This window comes from Myotis brandtii, unplaced genomic scaffold, assembly GCF_000412655.1.
Source record: "Myotis brandtii unplaced genomic scaffold, ASM41265v1 scaffold587, whole genome shotgun sequence".
Taxonomy (NCBI): Eukaryota; Metazoa; Chordata; class Mammalia; order Chiroptera; family Vespertilionidae; genus Myotis; species Myotis brandtii.
Window position 1 is genome coordinate 58,001 of NW_005370207.1, and position 18,962 is coordinate 76,962.

Below are 18,962 nucleotides of genomic sequence, written 5' to 3' on the forward strand. Positions count from 1 at the left end.
AGCATATCATTAGCATATTATGCTTTGATTGGTTGAACGGCCAACTGGATGACCAGACACTTAGCATATTAGATAGTATGTATGGAGGACTTGGAAGAGAAAAATAAAAGCATTTAATTTGCAAACAGTTGTTTAAGGATGACAAAATGGTACGAGGACTTACAGATACATTATAAAAGAAGATAACACAGAACACTTGACATAACCCTATCAGATTCACAACAAATGTGCTTCCTGTATTGTTTGGAATGTCTGACCTCCTATTTTGTTCAGTGTCAATTTTGGCAGATCTGGATTTCAGTAACTAGCACAGTGCCTGGTACATAGTAGAAGCTCAATAAGGAATAAATCCATTATATATACTAAATGGGGCTATAAAACAACAAAACTCACTACCACATATGGCTTGTGACAGTGGATACATTAGTAAAGGAAGGAAGAGAGAAGGGAGCTAAAATTAATTGGAATAAAAATAGAAGTCAAACTGAGATCCAAGCGAATATGCTAATACATTCCTAGTGAGACATTTTTAACCATTGACAAAGCTTTTGAGTCTCAGTTGGGTCTTCATAACATCTTGCAAAAAATGCATGGCACAGATACAGCTGAACACCCACCAGCTAAAGCTGGGCTATGATTGTTCTGGCAAACACATAACCCAGAGTAAATACTGTCTTGCAGGAAACTGTGAGGAGGTGGATTGGGCATTGTAATTACCATTGCTGGGTATTCGGCATCCTTTTTAAAGATTTAATCATTAAGATGAGACTCAGTAGCACTGAAAGAGAAGCCAGTGTTTCTGTGAGCCAGGGAGGGAACAGCACCGGTCTTTTCCTTCTGTTCAGCTATTACTTGTGCCTAGGGAAAGTCAACTTCACCTGCCAGCTATTTACTTAAGATGGCACAGATAAAGAATCACAAGCAGTAACTTCCTTCATTTCATTTGCTGGAACACACTATGTTCTCATATATTATTGATCACAAAGCAATATTTAAATAAGGTAGCAATGTAAAAATTACACAGTAATCTTTTTATATTATTTTAATTAATTTTAGGACCAGCACTCAGCCACTGTCCTTTGTGGTACATTTAAAGTATGCACATGCAGATTCACATAGCCAAGGCAGACTCTGATAGCTTTCAGAACAGGACTTCTGTTTATCTTCTCCTTGTCAACGGGCATCTACTGACATATATTCCTTTCAACTGAGTTCCTGGCAGAACAACATATGGAAAACTGATTAGCAGGCCATTCCTTTGATGTAGTGCCCCTAAGTGTACAGGCTATCTGGAATTCTGGATTCCTGGGCCCCATCAGAGAGGCAGGCCTAAGCTATCAGTCAGACATCCTTAGCACTGCCAGGGTGGTGAGAGAGCCTCCCACCACCGCCACTGTGCTCACCAGCAGTGAGCCCAGCTTCTGGCTGATCGACGATCCCCCTGTGGGAGTGTTACTGCGTTGAGCGTCTGCCCCCCTGGTGGTCAGTGCATGTCATGGTGAGCAGTTCAGCGGCCTTAGCATATCATTAGCATATTATGCTTTGATTGGTTGAACGGCCAACTGGATGACCAGACACTTAGCATATTAGATAGTATGTATGGAGGACTTGGAAGAGAAAAATAAAAGCATTTAATTTGCAAACAGTTGTTTAAGGATGACAAAATGGTACGAGGACTTACAGATACATTATAAAAGAAGATAACACAGAACACTTGACATAACCCTATCAGATTCACAACAAATGTGCTTCCTGTATTGTTTGGAATGTCTGACCTCCTATTTTGTTCAGTGTCAATTTTGGCAGATCTGGATTTCAGTAACTAGCACAGTGCCTGGTACATAGTAGAAGCTCAATAAGGAATAAATCCATTATATATACTAAATGGGGCTATAAAACAACAAAACTCACTACCACATATGGCTTGTGACAGTGGATACATTAGTAAAGGAAGGAAGAGAGAAGGGAGCTAAAATTAATTGGAATAAAAATAGAAGTCAAACTGAGATCCAAGCGAATATGCTAATACATTCCTAGTGAGACATTTTTAACCATTGACAAAGCTTTTGAGTCTCAGTTGGGTCTTCATAACATCTTGCAAAAAATGCATGGCACAGATACAGCTGAACACCCACCAGCTAAAGCTGGGCTATGATTGTTCTGGCAAACACATAACCCAGAGTAAATACTGTCTTGCAGGAAACTGTGAGGAGGTGGATTGGGCATTGTAATTACCATTGCTGGGTATTCGGCATCCTTTTTAAAGATTTAATCATTAAGATGAGACTCAGTAGCACTGAAAGAGAAGCCAGTGTTTCTGTGAGCCAGGGAGGGAACAGCACCGGTCTTTTCCTTCTGTTCAGCTATTACTTGTGCCTAGGGAAAGTCAACTTCACCTGCCAGCTATTTACTTAAGATGGCACAGATAAAGAATCACAAGCAGTAACTTCCTTCATTTCATTTGCTGGAACACACTATGTTCTCATATATTATTGATCACAAAGCAATATTTAAATAAGGTAGCAATGTAAAAATTACACAGTAATCTTTTTATATTATTTTAATTAATTTTAGGACCAGCACTCAGCCACTGTCCTTTGTGGTACATTTAAAGTATGCACATGCAGATTCACATAGCCAAGGCAGACTCTGATAGCTTTCAGAACAGGACTTCTGTTTATCTTCTCCTTGTCAACGGGCATCTACTGACATATATTCCTTTCAACTGAGTTCCTGGCAGAACAACATATGGAAAACTGATTAGCAGGCCATTCCTTTGATGTAGTGCCCCTAAGTGTACAGGCTATCTGGAATTCTGGATTCCTGGGCCCCATCAGAGAGATTCTAATTCTCCAGGTCTAATATGGGGTCCGGGAACCTCTACTTTTAACAAGCATTGTGGGAGACTCTGATTTATAAGATCAGGTATATGTAACCAGAAGTTTTACAATCAAATAAAAACCTGGACAATGATATCATTGCTCAAACTCCTTTCTTTAAATTACCAAGCCTTTCTGTACATGACCTCTTTTAGGTCTCCATAATAATCTGTGATTTAGGTATTATTATTATCCCCATTCTGATGAAGAGGCAAAGGTTTAATTCACTTGTTTTCTTAGTCTGCTCAGACTGCCTTAACAAAAGACTATAAACTGGTAGCTCAAACAACAGAAATTTATTTCCCTACAGTCCTGGAGGCTGGAAGCCTGAGATCAGGGTGTCCGCAGGGTCAGGTTCTGTGGGAGCTGTCTTCCCGGCTTGCACATAGCCTCCTTCCTGCTGTGTGCTTATGTGGCTTTTCTTAAGTGGCTTCAAGGAAAGAAAGATTGTCATCTCTTCCTCTTCTTAAAAGGTCACCAATCCTATTGGATTAGGACCCCATTCTTATAATCTCATTTAATTTTAATTATCTCCTAAAAGGCCTGCCTCCAAATAAGTTTTGTTGGGAGTTGGGGCTTCAACATATGAAATTGGAAGCAGCATGTATAGTCAACTTTTTCAAGATATTTTGATGAAAAGAGAATAAGAAAAAAGGAGTAATAACTGGAGAGTGAAGTAGGATCAAAAAAAAATTTTTAAGATGGGAGAAATAGTGATTTTTCCATATTGATTTCAATAATCAAGTAGAGAGGGAAAACTTATGACCCAGGAAAGAAAGAACTTCAGGAGTCATGTCCTGGGGCGATTGGGCTGGCATCTACTGCACAAGCAGAGGAGCTGGCTAAGCGGGAGCATGGAGAAGGGAGAGGAGGTGGCTGTGAGTCTTTGTGGTACGCAGACCTGGGAAGAGATTGCTTCTCTTCTGATTAGTGCTCCGTGAAAGCAGAAGAAAGATCATCAGCTGGCAGCTCAGAGTGAGGTTGGGAGAGAAAGATTGGAGTTAGAGGTTTAAATCCAGGGAGAAGGAAATAGTGGTCTAGAAGAATGAAAGCACAAGGAAATACAGTTTGATTACGGAGCAGAATGGCGAGTCCACTTGAAGTAAGTACACATTCATTACGGTATTCACTTATCCATGTATTATTTCAGCAAATGTTTACCTAAAAAAATCATAATAATAAATGCAGGAGATGAAGCTATGAACTCCTTTGCCCCTCATCTGCTTATTTCTCTCCACCCTAATTGAGAGAGTTCCCTAAAATTCTCCCTCGGCTTCCCTTCTTTTCTCTCTAAATTATCTTCCTTTGGGGTATCCTCCAACCCCATACTTTCAAGTCTATTATAGAGTCAGGGAAAATACATACTCTCTCACTGAAACCTCTCACCAAACCATGCACTAACTTCCCAATAGAATTATAATGAGAGAAACATGTGTCACTTTACATTGTCTACTAGTCACATTGATAACAGTGAAAAGATAAAATTAATAACATTTTACTTAACCCAACAAATCTAAAACATTATTATTTCCAAGAATAACATACAAATTGAGAATGAGTATCTCAGCTGCAGAGGTCCCCCCTGAGGAGCCAGGGGTCTGAGTCCCACCTGAAGCTCTCCAGCCCAGAATCCCAGTGCCAGAAAGAGAAGTTCCCATCACTTCTGGCTGTAAAAACCAGCAGAGATTGTGGCTGAGTGAGGGCTTCTGGAGTCCCAGGCATTCTTCTTAAAGAACTGAAATACGGACTTATTCACGGACAGACACACTTGTTCTGAGCTTCCGTGCTGGTGCAGAAGCTCACAAGGCTCCAGGGACACAAGGGGAGGAAGTGAATTGCCTGGCTTCAGGGCAAGGGCTGGAGGAGCAGCTTCTCCCAGGCAGGGTGCTGGCTGAGGCCACTGTTCCTGTGCTGAGCCATCTCCCAGCAGGGACAGACAAGAGTCTCCACCAACCACGGGCCCACACAAGCTGCTTCCAGTGAATTTTTCATACAAATGGCCTGTGTTGGCTCATGTGGTAGAGTTTCCTAAAATCTCTCAAAGGTTCACAAACCGCAAACAGGCAGTATCTGGCCTCAGAGTGCCCCATACATTTTGTTAAACAGCCTCAAGCCCGGCACTACCAACAGCCACCCTCCGTTTGTAGGTTAGCTTCTCCCAGGCACTTCCAAGTCCAGCAAAGTGGCAACCATCTGCAGATCACTTTATAGCTCATACCAGATGGCCCTAGACAAGACACTGGCAGTGATTTAACTTGGTCTGCAACTCCCAAGAGGCCCCAAAGCTAACACATCTAGCAGCCAGCTTCAGACCACCCCAGAGCACCACCCAACCACCTCTACAAACAACACACTCAGAGGGCAAATATGCCAGGCACTGGAACCTTGCTAGAGTGAATCCTGCTCTGTAGAGTCAGCCTTTGCATAACAGCTCCTCCACTGTAGTCATGATCAGTCCTCAAAACAAATTAGTCTGAGAGCCAATCCCTCCCATTTATGTGCCAATAGCAACCAGGGTTCAACTACAACAGGAGGGAAAATACAATCCACACAAGGGACATACCTGGAGCACCTCGCTCAGGTGACCAGGGAGACTGCATCACTGGGCCCCACAAAACACCTACTACATTAGGCCACTCTACCAAGACCAGGAGACATAATAGCTCTACCTAATACATAGTAACAAACACAGGGAGGCTGCCAAAATGAGAACACAAAGAAACATATTCCAAATGAAAGAATTGAACAAAATTCCAAAACAAGAATTAACAAAATGGAGACAAGCAATCTACTAGATGCAAAGTTCAAAACAATGTTTTATAAAGATACTCAATGATATCAGTGAGAACTTCAACAAAGAGAAAGTTAACATAAAAATGGAGATAGAAAACATCATAAGAAACCAGTCAGAAATGAAAAATATAATAACTGAAATGAAGAATACATTAGTAGGAATCAACAGTAGATCAGAAGAAGTAGAGGAGTAAATAAGCAATTTGGAAGATAAGGTAGCAGAACACATCCAATCAGAACAGCCAAAAGTAAAAAGAATCCAGCCCAGCCAGTGTGTCTCAGTGGTTGGGCATCAATCCATGAATCAGGAGGTCATCTGTTCGATTCCCAATCAGGGCACATGCCCAGGTTGTGGGCACAGTCCCTGGTAAGGAGTATGTAGGGTGCAGCCAATCGATGTTTCTTTCTCATCCATGTTTCTTTCTTTCTATCCTTCTCCCTTCATCACTCGATAAAAAAAAAGGAATCCAAGAAAATAAGGATAGATTAAGGGACCTGTGGGACAACATCAAGCATAACAACATCTGCATAATAGGGGTTCCAGAGGAGAAAAAAGAGAAAATAAAACCAAAAACATCTACTAGTATTTGAAGAAATAATGACTGAAAACTTCACTAACTTAGTGAAGGAAACAGAAATACAAGCCCAGGCAGCATAGAGAGTCCCAAACAAGATAAACCCAAAAAGGCCCACACCAGGACATCATACTTAAAAAGCCAGAGGTTAAAGACAAAGATAGAATCTTAAAAGCAACACAAGAAAGACAGTTAGTTATCTATAAGGGTGCTTCCAGAAGACTGTCAACTGATTTCTCAATAGAAACTTTGCAAGCCATAAAGGATCGACATGGAATATTCAAAGTAATGAAAAGTAAGGACCAAAACCAAGATTACTCCACCCAGCAAAGCTAGCATTTACAACTGAAGAACAGATAATGAGATTTCCAAACAAGAAAAAGCTAAAGGAGTTGATTACTACCACACTAGCATTACAAGAAACAGTAAAAAGAAGCAAAAAAAAAAAGGTAATAACAATAAAATGGCAATAACTACATATCTATCAATAATTACTTCAAATGTAAATGGATTAAATGCTCCAATCAAAAGGTATAGGGTGGCTGAACAGATAAGAAAATGAGACTCTTACATATGCTACCTATAAGATACTCACTGAAAACTGAAAAACACGCATAGACTGAAAGTAAAGGGATGAAAAAAGATATTTCATGAAAATAAAAATAAATCCTGGGATAGCAATATTTAATAAAAAACAAAATAACTTTATAACAAAGGCTATAACAATAGACAAAGCAGGACCCAGCAATTCTACTTCTGGGTATTTATTGGAAGAAACCCAAAACACTAATTCAAAAAGACATATGGATCCATATAGTTATTCACTGCAGCACTATTTACAAGAGCCAAGATAGGAAGAAACTTGAGTTTCCATCTGTAAATAAATAGATGTAGAAGATGTGGTACATATATATACAATGGGATATGACTCACCATGAAAAAGAATGAAATCTTGCCATCTGTAACAATATGGATGAACCTAGAGGGTGTTGTGCTGAGTGAAATAAGTCAGAGCAAGACAAATGCCATATGATTTCACTCATATGTGGAATCTAAAAAACAAAATAAATAAACAAGCTGAACAGAAACAGACTTGTAGATACAGAGAACATTTTTCCAGACAGAAGACGGGTTTGGGGCATAGGTGAAAAAGAGGAAGAGATTAAAAAGTATAAATTAATAGTGGCAAGTAGGCACTAGGATATAAAGTGGGTATCAAAGGGAATATAGTCAATAATATTTTAATAATTCTATATCGTGTCAGATAGCTACTAGATATATCAGGGTGATCACTTTGTAAGTTATATAAATGTCGAATCACTATGCTGTACACCTAAAACTACTATAATATTGTATGTCAATTGTAATTGAAAAATAAAAAAATATTTTAAAAATAATCATGGAGATTTAAATTACAATTAAAAATTTAAAAAATAAAGGAGAAAAATGGTCATTATAATTCAGAAGCATAGACTTTCTGCAGCTTTTTAAATTTTTTCCCAAGTACTACTAAAATCTCTTTTTCAAAAGTAAATTCCCTCTCAGGTTTTATTCTTTTTCTGAACTCAAATAATTAATGAAATATCAGGCAAATATACAGAATGTTACATCTATGGACTTCACTAGTTTGAGTAATTACTTTAAGAAATATCATATCTTAAAATATTTCTAGCCAGTACATCCTTTATATTAGCACTCCATAAATTTGCTGTCACTGTTATATCTACAGGGAATGCCTGTAAATTAAAAAATCAAATACCAAAAATAACATTGCCACAATTTTTTTTAGCAATTCATTCTGAAGGATCTGTGTAGATGAGTTGAAACATGGACCTGGAGCTCAAGTGATTAGAACTTATAGGGAAACCAGTGCTATTCCTATTTGCCTTACATTTGGTTTATTTGTTATTCTCCTAATCTTGTCTAGGGTATTTTCATTGGTCACTTCTGTTATATAGTGATATCTCTTTTTATACAATAAATTTTAGAAGTCAGTAAGACCAGTGAATATATTCATAATGCCCAGCCCAATGATGTAGACGAACCAGGAAACATTTTAGCTAACTCATTTTGGGGTGACTTCTCTATGCAAGGATTTGGAAATCGAAGCAAATATATGTAAAAATGCACAGTTGCCACCTAAACCAGCCAATAATGAAATTCCAAAGCCCTTAGATCATGGAAAAGTTTCCAAGTTCCACATTGCTGTATAATTCTTGTTATGGGGAACATCCTTCAAAGGCAACATCTTATCTGCTATAAGATCCATGCATTCTTCCATTCTGTCAGAGGTAGTCTTCTCAGTTGGGTTAATTAGCTCTCATCTATGGTATTTAGGGAATAAGCATGTTTTGCTTCCCCTCCTTGGAAAAGTTCTGTCTGACCACATTCTTGATGCACAGATCTTAATGATAAGCAAGTTTTTAAAAAATGCAAGGTGCCTTTTACTCTGTAGGAAAAGCAAAATAAACTTTCTGTGAACAGGGAGATCTTTACTCAAAGGATCGTGAACCTTTACATAATTACTCACCAAAGGAAAATAATACCTTTCCTAGAAGAAGGGGCAAGGAAAGATACAAATAGTAGAAAAATCCTGTGAATTACCTCAACTACATGGGATGATATCTTTTGTGCTGACTGCTGCCTAGAGAAGTCTGGCTAAGTTTTATAACCTCTGAACCAAATGGAGCTATTGCCTGTGATTCTACAAGCAGAGGTGACAGCTGCATTTATATGCAACCATTTTCCACTTAGTTACCCAGGTAAAAGGAATGAAGATGTTGGGTTTTTAAATAGTCAGCAGGGAAAACAAAGTGCAACGAGTGACCCAATGAGTAACCCTCAATTCTGCTCACTGAAATAAGCCATCTTCTCTCAGCACCATCACTCATGCCCTAAAAACCTATCATTTTCATTCACATACAGAAATGTTCTAACACAGTGTATCCAAACACTAAACTCCCAGGCTTTACTCTACACCCACTTCTACAACATCATTTCTACGCTTTCCTTTAGAGCAAGTCTCATCAGGTGAGAGGTAGTACCCAGGTCCTCTTTTCTTCTCTGCCTTATTAGTCTCATGGTTTAAATATCACTGTATACTGTTGATTCTCAATTGTTATCTTTAGGCCACACATTTCCTCTGCACTTTCAACTCCTATATACAACTCTATCACTACATGCATGTTTAGTAGGTAACTACAACTTAACATGTTCAGAACAGAATTTTCTACCCTACACACACCCAAATCTGAGACTTCTAAGTTATTTCCATTAAAGAAAGTGATACTTCTATTCACCAAGTTATTAAAGGCAAAAACTTTGTAATTAAATTTTCCTTAGCCCACATGGCTAAAGAAGAGGTTGGATATGTTATATATTTGGTAGTGATAGAACTTCATATCTTGGTGGATTGGATATGGGGATCCCACTGCATCTACTGCTGGTTACTACAACCCAGTTCCCTCAGAGCATTAGGAGTCATAGTTTCAACATTTAAATCAGATCTCTCCTCTACTCAGAATTCTTTAATTCATTCCTATTACTCTTATAGCAAAACCCAAATTCCTAATTATGGCCCATAAGTATTTGAATGCTTTAACTCTCATCTACCCCTCAATTTTTACCTCTTATCTCCTTCTCACTGAGGATGCTTAAGCCACACTGGTTCCTTTCTGTTCTCTGAACATGCCATTCACTTTCCCACTTACTCAAGGCCTCTGCCGGGTCCTGTGCCTCAAGTATGCTTCCCCATTTGCATGGCAGGTAGCCAATATCCCTCCTTAGAAAGAGGCCTTCCCTGACCACCACATCCAAAATAGCCTCCCAGGGCAGCTCAGTTGGTTTTCATCACACACACACACACACACACACACACACACATACACAATCTCTCCCAACATACTTCCACCTCCCACCAACCCCCCACCACTCCCACCATTTAAAATCTTCTTATTGGTTTGTTTGCTTACTCCACTCTCTGGTTCACCACCATAGCACCTCCAGTGCCTAGCACAGATTCTGCCACATAGTGGGTTTAAAATTAAAATTTACTAAATGAATGAATAAAAGCTGGACTTGTACCAACCAAATTTAGTAAAATGAGGCTAACTCCACCTCATAAGCCCTTTATCAAGTCAATGCACACTCCCAGTGAACTACCTCATACTAAACATTGATTTACCAAGATAAGTCATACTTTCCCCAAGCTATCTGCACTTTAATAATGGGGAAGAGAGAAACAGTTTTTTTAAATGTATGTACAATTAACACTTAGTTTATCCCAGTGTGAAAGTTACCACAGATTATCCTCAATAGCAAGGTCTTTATTTTATAAAGGATATTCAATTCATGTGCATACAGTATTTTAGGAGGCCATGGGTACTTTGAGAGTCTGATATAAGTTTGTATGGAAACATCTGGTAAAAAGTTCACTTACACAAGAAATTCACATACACTTCGAGTGATACATGAGCTGACTGAAATCTGTCCATTATGCATTGCTGAAGACTATGGGTCCTAAATAATTCAACGCTCTTTTTACTACATGAATAACACAATTACATGTCCGCCCATTGTAAATCTTGGGTCATTGTTGGTTCTGCTTATAATTCTTTCTTAAGCAACTTGAACAACTTTGCCCTTTCAAATTAAAGAGAAAGAATATGTAAATTGCAGGAAATTGTGAAGGAAAGAAATACTAACATTTACCGGACATGAATATGTGTCCAGAACTATGCAATACACAATCCATGGATTGCTACCTTCAATTCTCAAAAACAATCCTATGAGATCAATAAGCTCATTTTGCAGACTGAAAAACTGAAGCAAAATGAGGTCAAGAAACTTCCATCTAAGAAATCCATGGTAGAACCTAGATTCATATCTAGATTTTAAATTCATGTTCTCTATGTTATACCATTTATTCATACTTTTAAAATGGCTTGTTCATGTAACTAATAATTTGGACATTCCCCTTAACTCTCTAACTTCATCTTCTATTATGCTCACCTTTGATCACTTGATCCAAGCCACACAGGCTTCCTTGCTATTCCTTAAATGCAGTTCCTTAAACACAATTAGGCTATTATAGCAATTAATAGACTCAGTAGCACTGATACTATTGTAATTTGACCTAGTTATTAATAATAGGAAAGGAGTAAAGGGATGACCAAATATTATATGCCATGTGTGCAGCTTTGCCAGTAAGCTGCAGTTCAACACTCCCCAGAGAGGAAGGGACTGGACAGGGGAAGAATAGACGCATGCCCAGTAAAGTATGAGTGACATAGGGAAGGTACTTGTGTGTCAGTCACACCTGGGAACAGGTCATTGTCCATAGTAGCCATGGCCACCGCAAATGTGGGAAGATTTGAGATCCTTAAGCTCCTAAACAAAGGAGTTTGCTGTCTTGCTAACTTGACTCTTGCTCTCTTGACTACTGACTTGTGATGCTCTGAGACGCATGCCCAGTAAAGTATGAGCGACATGGGGAAGGTACTTGTGTGTCAGTCACACCTGGAAACAGGTCATTGTCCATAGTAGCCATGGCCACCGCAAATGTGGGAAGATTTGAGATCCTTAAGCTCCTAAACAAAGGAGTTTGCTGTCTTGCTAACTTGACTCTTGCTCTCTTGACTACTGACTTGTGATGCTCTCATGCTCCTGCATTTGCCCACATGAGCCCCCATACAATGGACTAACAAACTGCAACTAACTTAATGCTAAACCAGACCCAGCTCCACCATGGAATGGAAACTTTGGACACTGGCTTTGCTTTCAGCTCTGCTGAATCCCCAGCTGCACATCTTCCATGAATGGGTTAAGGGAAATGGGACTTGGGAAACCCAAGGATGTAATTCCATGCAAATAGAAATCACTCATTCTCCTGTATCTCAGAAAATTCTTTTTCTCGAGATATCGTAAGGACCCGACCCCCAGCACTCAATGGGGATACCCCACTCCCACTAGCCATGGAGAAAGACCATCCACACATTTCCACGGTAACAGTACTACTGTAAAATATAATTACTTATATGTACAAAGAAGAGTCTATACCTTCTTAAGAAACATTTTTGGTAACAATTTTTTTAAAAGACGATTAGCTCAACTAACATACTTGAAATACAGGTGTGTTTGTGAAATTAAAGTGTGTTATCAATTATGGAGAAATAATTACAAATTAAAATAACTATAATAATAAAAGCATAAAATAACTTCATTTAAAAGAGCTGATTTTTACCCAGATTGTAGATATTAACTCCAATTTTTTAAAACTGAATTTATTTATGGAAATTACAAACATACCAGTACTGAGTTCAAATGTTCTATTCCATTCTACATAACACATGTACTGGACAAAACACACATCTTAAGTTGGAAACACTGGGAATATATCTGTGCAGTTTTGCTTTTTAATATATATTTTTATATATTGATATCTTCTTACTTTTCTAAAAATAAAATCCTCATGACCTGTGAATATTAGTATATAACTGAAAAGACTTCTAAATAATAAATAATCCATTTGATGTGGTGAATATGCTAAGATGGTTCAATGGTTTGTGACTACAGCAATTATTGTAAATTTTTTATTGGTGAATTTTCCTCTGTGGCTGTCAGCCATGCTCAGACATGCCTTTCTCATCCATACAAGCCGTGATTCTGCTCTTTGATCTCAGCAGCTCATAAAGATCCCATACAAGCTGAGACTTTGTTAATCTGAAATATTTCTAACATACAAAAATATATAGAGGTTATATGAAATACTCACATACCTGCCACCAAAAATTTATAATCCCTTTCCTTCCTCCTCAGCACAACCACAATATTGAAGTTGCTACATATCCTTCCCTGTCCATATTTTCATTTTTCCTCATATGCATATGTATCTATTCATAAAGAATATAAGTACAGATGTTCCTCACCCTTTTGATGAGGTTACATCCTGATAAACCCATCATAAATTGAAAATGTCATAACTCAAAAATGCATTTAATACATCTAACCCACTGACCATCATAACTTAGCCTAGCCTACCTTAAAGGTTACTCAGAACACAATACCCAAAAAGCTCTGGCAACACAGTACACAGAAGTGTCTGTTGGTTACTGTGGTGATCAGGTGGCTGACACAGAGCTACAGCTCACTGCAGCTGCCCAGCATCTTAAGAGAGTATTGTGTTATATATCCCTAGCCAGAAAAAGATCAAACTTCAAAATCCACAGTATGGTTTCTACTGAATGCATATGACTTTCAAACAAATTCAAAAAATCATGTCAAACCATTGTAAATCAGGGACTGACTGTATCATGCCATATTTTACTTTGGTCTATCACCACTATGCTTTCAAGATTTGGCCAATGCTGATGCATGAAGATCTAGCTCATTGCCTTAAGTCTTATATAATATGCTGCAATTTATTTATCCTTTTCCCTATAAATGGTCATTTATATTGCTTCCAAATATAAACTATTAATATCAATGCAGAAACAAATATCCAGGGCACATATATGATAACTTCCCTATAGTGTATGCCTAGAAGTGGAATTACTAGCATAGAATGCAGAGTTTCAACACTGTATATTCCTAAATTACTTTCTGTAGAAAAGAGACTGTTCCATGACATGGCCACTGAGGGACCTGCCCGCTAGGTCCTGGACAGAAGAGAGATTGCTTCCCAACCACACATCCCCTGAGAGACTGTGTGATCAACCCTCCACCATGCCCCACAGCATGATGCTTTATGCTGGGTTTTGGAACAGGTCATTGTCCTGGACAAACATAAGATGTTTTCCCCTTATCTGGACTGGTCACACTCCTGTACCCTTATCCATCCCGACCTGTCATGTGAGCCTCCTGTGTAAGTTCCCTTAATAAACTCTTAATGTAATTTTGAAGTTGTCTGCCTCTTTCTTTGATCTTTTGCCCTGGAAAAAATTTTAATACCATCGCATTCATTTGACTTTCCATATGATCAAAATTTCTTAGAATAGTGTTCCACTTTTTTTTGCAGCCATGTATAATGACAATACCAACTTACATTGTTCAAATATTTACCATGTATTAGGCATTATTCTGCACAGTTTACATGTTTTAAGTTGTTAGGACTCATGAATAAGGTACCTAAGACACAGCAAGATAAAGTAACTTAACCAAATAGCACAGTGAGTACCTTGTGGTGCTAAGACTCAAACTTAGTCACTGAAACTCCCAAATCTGCACTTATAGCCCCCACAACACACTGCCTTGAATTCAGTGCAATTTAAAAGAATAGACGCTCATATTTGTTCAGTGTGCAGCTGTATCCACATCTGCCAAATCAATCTTGTTAATTGAGTTGCTCAACTTTTATATCCTTTCTAAATATGTTGGTTCAATTAATTTATTAATTTCTAAGAGATGTGTTAGCATAAACATCTGTGTATGTGTAGTAGGCTGCTTTTTAACTGGATTTTACATTTTACTCAGTCCGAGGTTTTCGGTTTTAATGATTGAGTTTTACTGAGACAAGTGACATTTTATAACTATTCCAATTTATTTTGTATTATATGTTTTTCATCCTTTTGGTCATTTCCATTTTTTCTCTTTTTCTCCCTTCCATCAGATTAATCAGCTTTTCAGTAGAGCATATATTTTCCTGTTCCTAGTGATTTCTAAACTAAAGAGTCTACTTTTACCCTTTTAATTGTTAACCTTAAATTTTTAAGATGAACAATCAAAATGTGTTAAGATAATTAATATTTTTATATTTGTTCTGAATACTGCAAGGAGTTTAGGAAGGCTTCCCTCCAGCCCCTTAAGCATATCATTGTTGTCTAGAATTTTATTCCCACCTACTTTAAAACCAATGCTAAGACACTTTTTGAAAATCATTGCTTCTTACAGCTAATTGATTATTTCTAGAATCAATTTCCTTCTTTTAAAGTTAGTAATTCCTTCAGAAAGAAACTGTAAGAGGCAAATTATCTAATTCTTCATGTGACATAAAATATCTTCATTTCCTTTTATTCTTAAATGATAGTTTGCATATAGATTTATAACTGTTCTTACTTTTCCCTCAACATTTAAATATATTTTTCTTCTGTCTTCTTGCATCTATTTGACTAATTAGAACTCTGCTACTTGTCTTATTGCTGTACCAGCTTGGATAATATGTCTTTCCTCTTTGGCATCTTTAAAGATTTCCTTTTGTGCTTGCATTTCTGTTTCACTGTGAAGTGTGTACATGGGCCTGGCTCTTTCTTCAGGCCCCATTTTGTTCTATGTACCTGCATTATTTTCTATTGTTATCTATTTGGCTATTACCTCTCCTTTCTATTCTCTCCTTCTGGAACTCCTGCTTTAGAGTTTTAAAGCTTTAGAGCTTACAATTAAGTCCCTGATCATTTTTTAATTACTTTTTTTATATGGTGCGAGCACAGTGGTATTTTTTAAAATGGCTACCACCCAGAAAGGTCTTATCTAAGCATTAAAGATCTTACAATACAATGGCATGATTTGAAGTCACTATTCAAAATTGTTATCACAGCAATATTAGGTGAAATGAGATGCCAGTCCCTCCTTGATGTTTTGATCTCTCTAAAAAGCATGGAATTATAAAAGCTCAGTTCAGAGATAGTGATTCCTTCGCATACTTCCAGTTTTTCTCTGGATAACAGAACTAAAAGGGGCCTCACGTTGCACCTTTGATTCACAATAAGGAGGCAGAATTGAAGCCCCAGAAATGAACAGCTCAGTGAGCTTTAACTAACTTCAGTCACTAGAATGATGCAGGAATAAAACCTCATTTACATGGGCGGACTTCTTACAGTGTCCTGATGCAGTCTTGTTTCAAATCTCACTGCTGTGATGTGCAAGAAATGAAGGGAAGTAATAAATTGGGCACTTTCTTACCAAAAATCATTGGAGGTTTGTTAGAAATTTAGATGTATTGACTGGGGACTTTTATGAATTACTGGAAATTGATATCAATATTTTCAAATAATGAACCACTGGCAAAGGAGAAAGAACAAAAATGCTTTATAATATGGAAATCCTAGTACGTACTTCTTCTCTGCACTTCTCAATACATTACAATATCAGGAGGAATAAAGAGAGAGAGAGAAAATGAGAGGCATGACAGGAAGAGAGGAAATCCAGAGAAGAGATGGGAGGACATGGAAACCGAGGTGAAAGGAGAATTAGGACAAGACCGGAGAGGCACAAAATATTATCGGCCACCTGTATTAAAAAGCATTTAGTTTGGTAACCAAAAACATGAGCTTAAATGAAATTTAAGAGAAAAATCAATCTAAATATATGTAAAAGTATTTATAGTGTCTCAATCTTAGTAACAGTTTGCAACAGAAAAATTATATAATCAGGACCTTAGGATACTTATCCATCTTAAAATGTTAATCAGAGAAAAAATGAAATCTGAAAGCAAAGGCATTCCAGCAGGAAGCAGGGTAATTAATGGAGTGTGCCCCACAGCGTCCAGCCCTCTAGGCCTTGGATGAGCTGAGGGCGCCAGGGTGGCCAGGCCCTGAGGCAGCTACAACCCCCATGCTGCCTATGTCCTCACCCTTAAGGAGTCCAGGGTCCCTTCTGTCTCCTACTCCAGCTCTGTGGGCAGCTGCTGAGCACCCACAGGCCCCAAGGATATGATGTCATTGGACCAAGGAGATGGCGGGCCCAGAAGGATGGCAGTGGCCCCAAGGCAGGTGGGCTGTGAGGTGCCTCAGAAGCAGATGTTGGAAGGGGCAGCTCAGTGTGTCTGGAGCTCAGCCACCTCAGCCTCAGGACACGGAGCCACACAGATCCTGGACCTGGACTGACCCCTATTTCCCTAGTGAACCAGACGCCAGCCCGTTCCACCCCTCCTGACCTTGACATGAGAAGAGAGACAGGGAGAACAGCATCCCATGTTTGGCCAACAGGGAATGCCCCCAACCTTGGGGAAGATTTATTGGCCATTTATATAGACCTGTGTGTATAATATGAAACAGCTGCTCTCAGGTTGCCCCCATCTTTTTAAAGGAAAACGCTGTATTAAATAATTGAAATTTGCTAAGAGAATGAACTTAAATGTTCTCATCCCACCAAATATGAGTAAATAAATAGTATGAGGGATGTGTTAATTAACTTGATGGGGGGGGTCCTTTCACAGTCCATAGGTATATCAAATCGTCATGGTGTACACTTAAATATCTTAAAGTTCTGATTGTCAATCACACTTCCATAAAGCTGAAAAAATTTTGTCTGATTTTGTCACATCTGGGCCTTTTAGATGTAAAGAAATTCTGACATGTGATAGAAAAATCCCATGTCTTGAAAATACCTTTTTGGAAAAAAAAAAGTCATAGGAAATAAATGTCTTCTGAAAATGACTTGGAAATTGAATTTTCAGCCCAGCTCTAGTGCCCCCAACCTGGTCCACACCTGTTCAGTAGGTTAGAGGAGGTGGAGCCAAAGGCCGTGAAGAGGAGCAGAGTGCTTCACTATGCACACTGCTCATGCTCCGGAGGCGTGTCATGCCCATGCCCACCTTCTCTTTTGTACATTTTATTCTTCACAACTCCATAGCTAGTTAACAAGGCTAAGCAGTTTTTTAAGCATATCTGTAGATAATGTGAAGTGCCTGTTTTATGTTTCAAGGAGGGATGGTAAAATGGCACATTTTAGAAATATCCTTTGTTAAAATTCACATGCAATTTGTCTTTTGGAAATGGAGTGACCAAACCACCTCTTTGAGCAGTGCACAATGTGTGTGCACTGGCTCAGGCCACGAGGGAGAAGGGAGTGAAAAGGGCTGCACACCAGAGGTTTTCGGTTGTTTTGGGGTGTTTTTAAAGACTTTTTATTGATTTTTATAGAAAGAGGCAAGGAGGGAGAGAGAAAACCATTGATGTGAGAGCAAAATATTGATCAAAACATCAATCAGCTCCCCTACGAGGGATAGAGCCCACAACCCTGGCAAATGCCTTGACTGGGAATCAAACTGGCAACCTTTTGGTGTACCAGAAGATGCCCAACCAACTGAGCCACACTGGCCAGGCACCAGTGGTTTTATAGTAGGTAACACAGCATGAATCACTGTCCTGTATGTTCTCTGCATTTTGTTTTATTTTGCTGTGTATATAACACACGAATGCATCCTAATATTATAACTTCTAGATGTTAAAGTGGTTGCCAGTGTATGACAACCATGGAGTTAGTAAACTGTTTTGGGCATTTTGTGTTAAAATTTATAGGAAAGACTGTCTTCAGAAAATGACTTGGAGAGGTGAAATTAAACTAATCTGCAAGCATTATATTTGTCCACATAGTAAACACTAGACAAGTTGAAGGGGAAGTGTTAAATAGAAGAGAAAATTGTGTGGTTGATCATGATAGGCTAAAATATTTCTAATCCTTATGATTCACAACACGTTTTATGTTCATGGATCCAAATGAAACTATATTTTATCCTTTGCATGAAGCCTTTGCTGCATTGCCAGCTCACACCAGAGGCCACTCACAGAGTACTCTTGTGTGTGCGTGTGTAAGTGACCTGGGTGGTGGCCTGTGGCTTGGCATGAAACCTGCTTCTGATCCTGGTCTTTGTGCTGCATCGGATGAGGGGGTGGGGGTGGGGGGAAGGGGCTCGGATGTTCTTTAGTTTTGAAGATCAGCAAACTCTTCTAAGGGTTGTTCTGTCCTGTCTCTTCATTCCTACTCCCCTGCTCTTTAACTG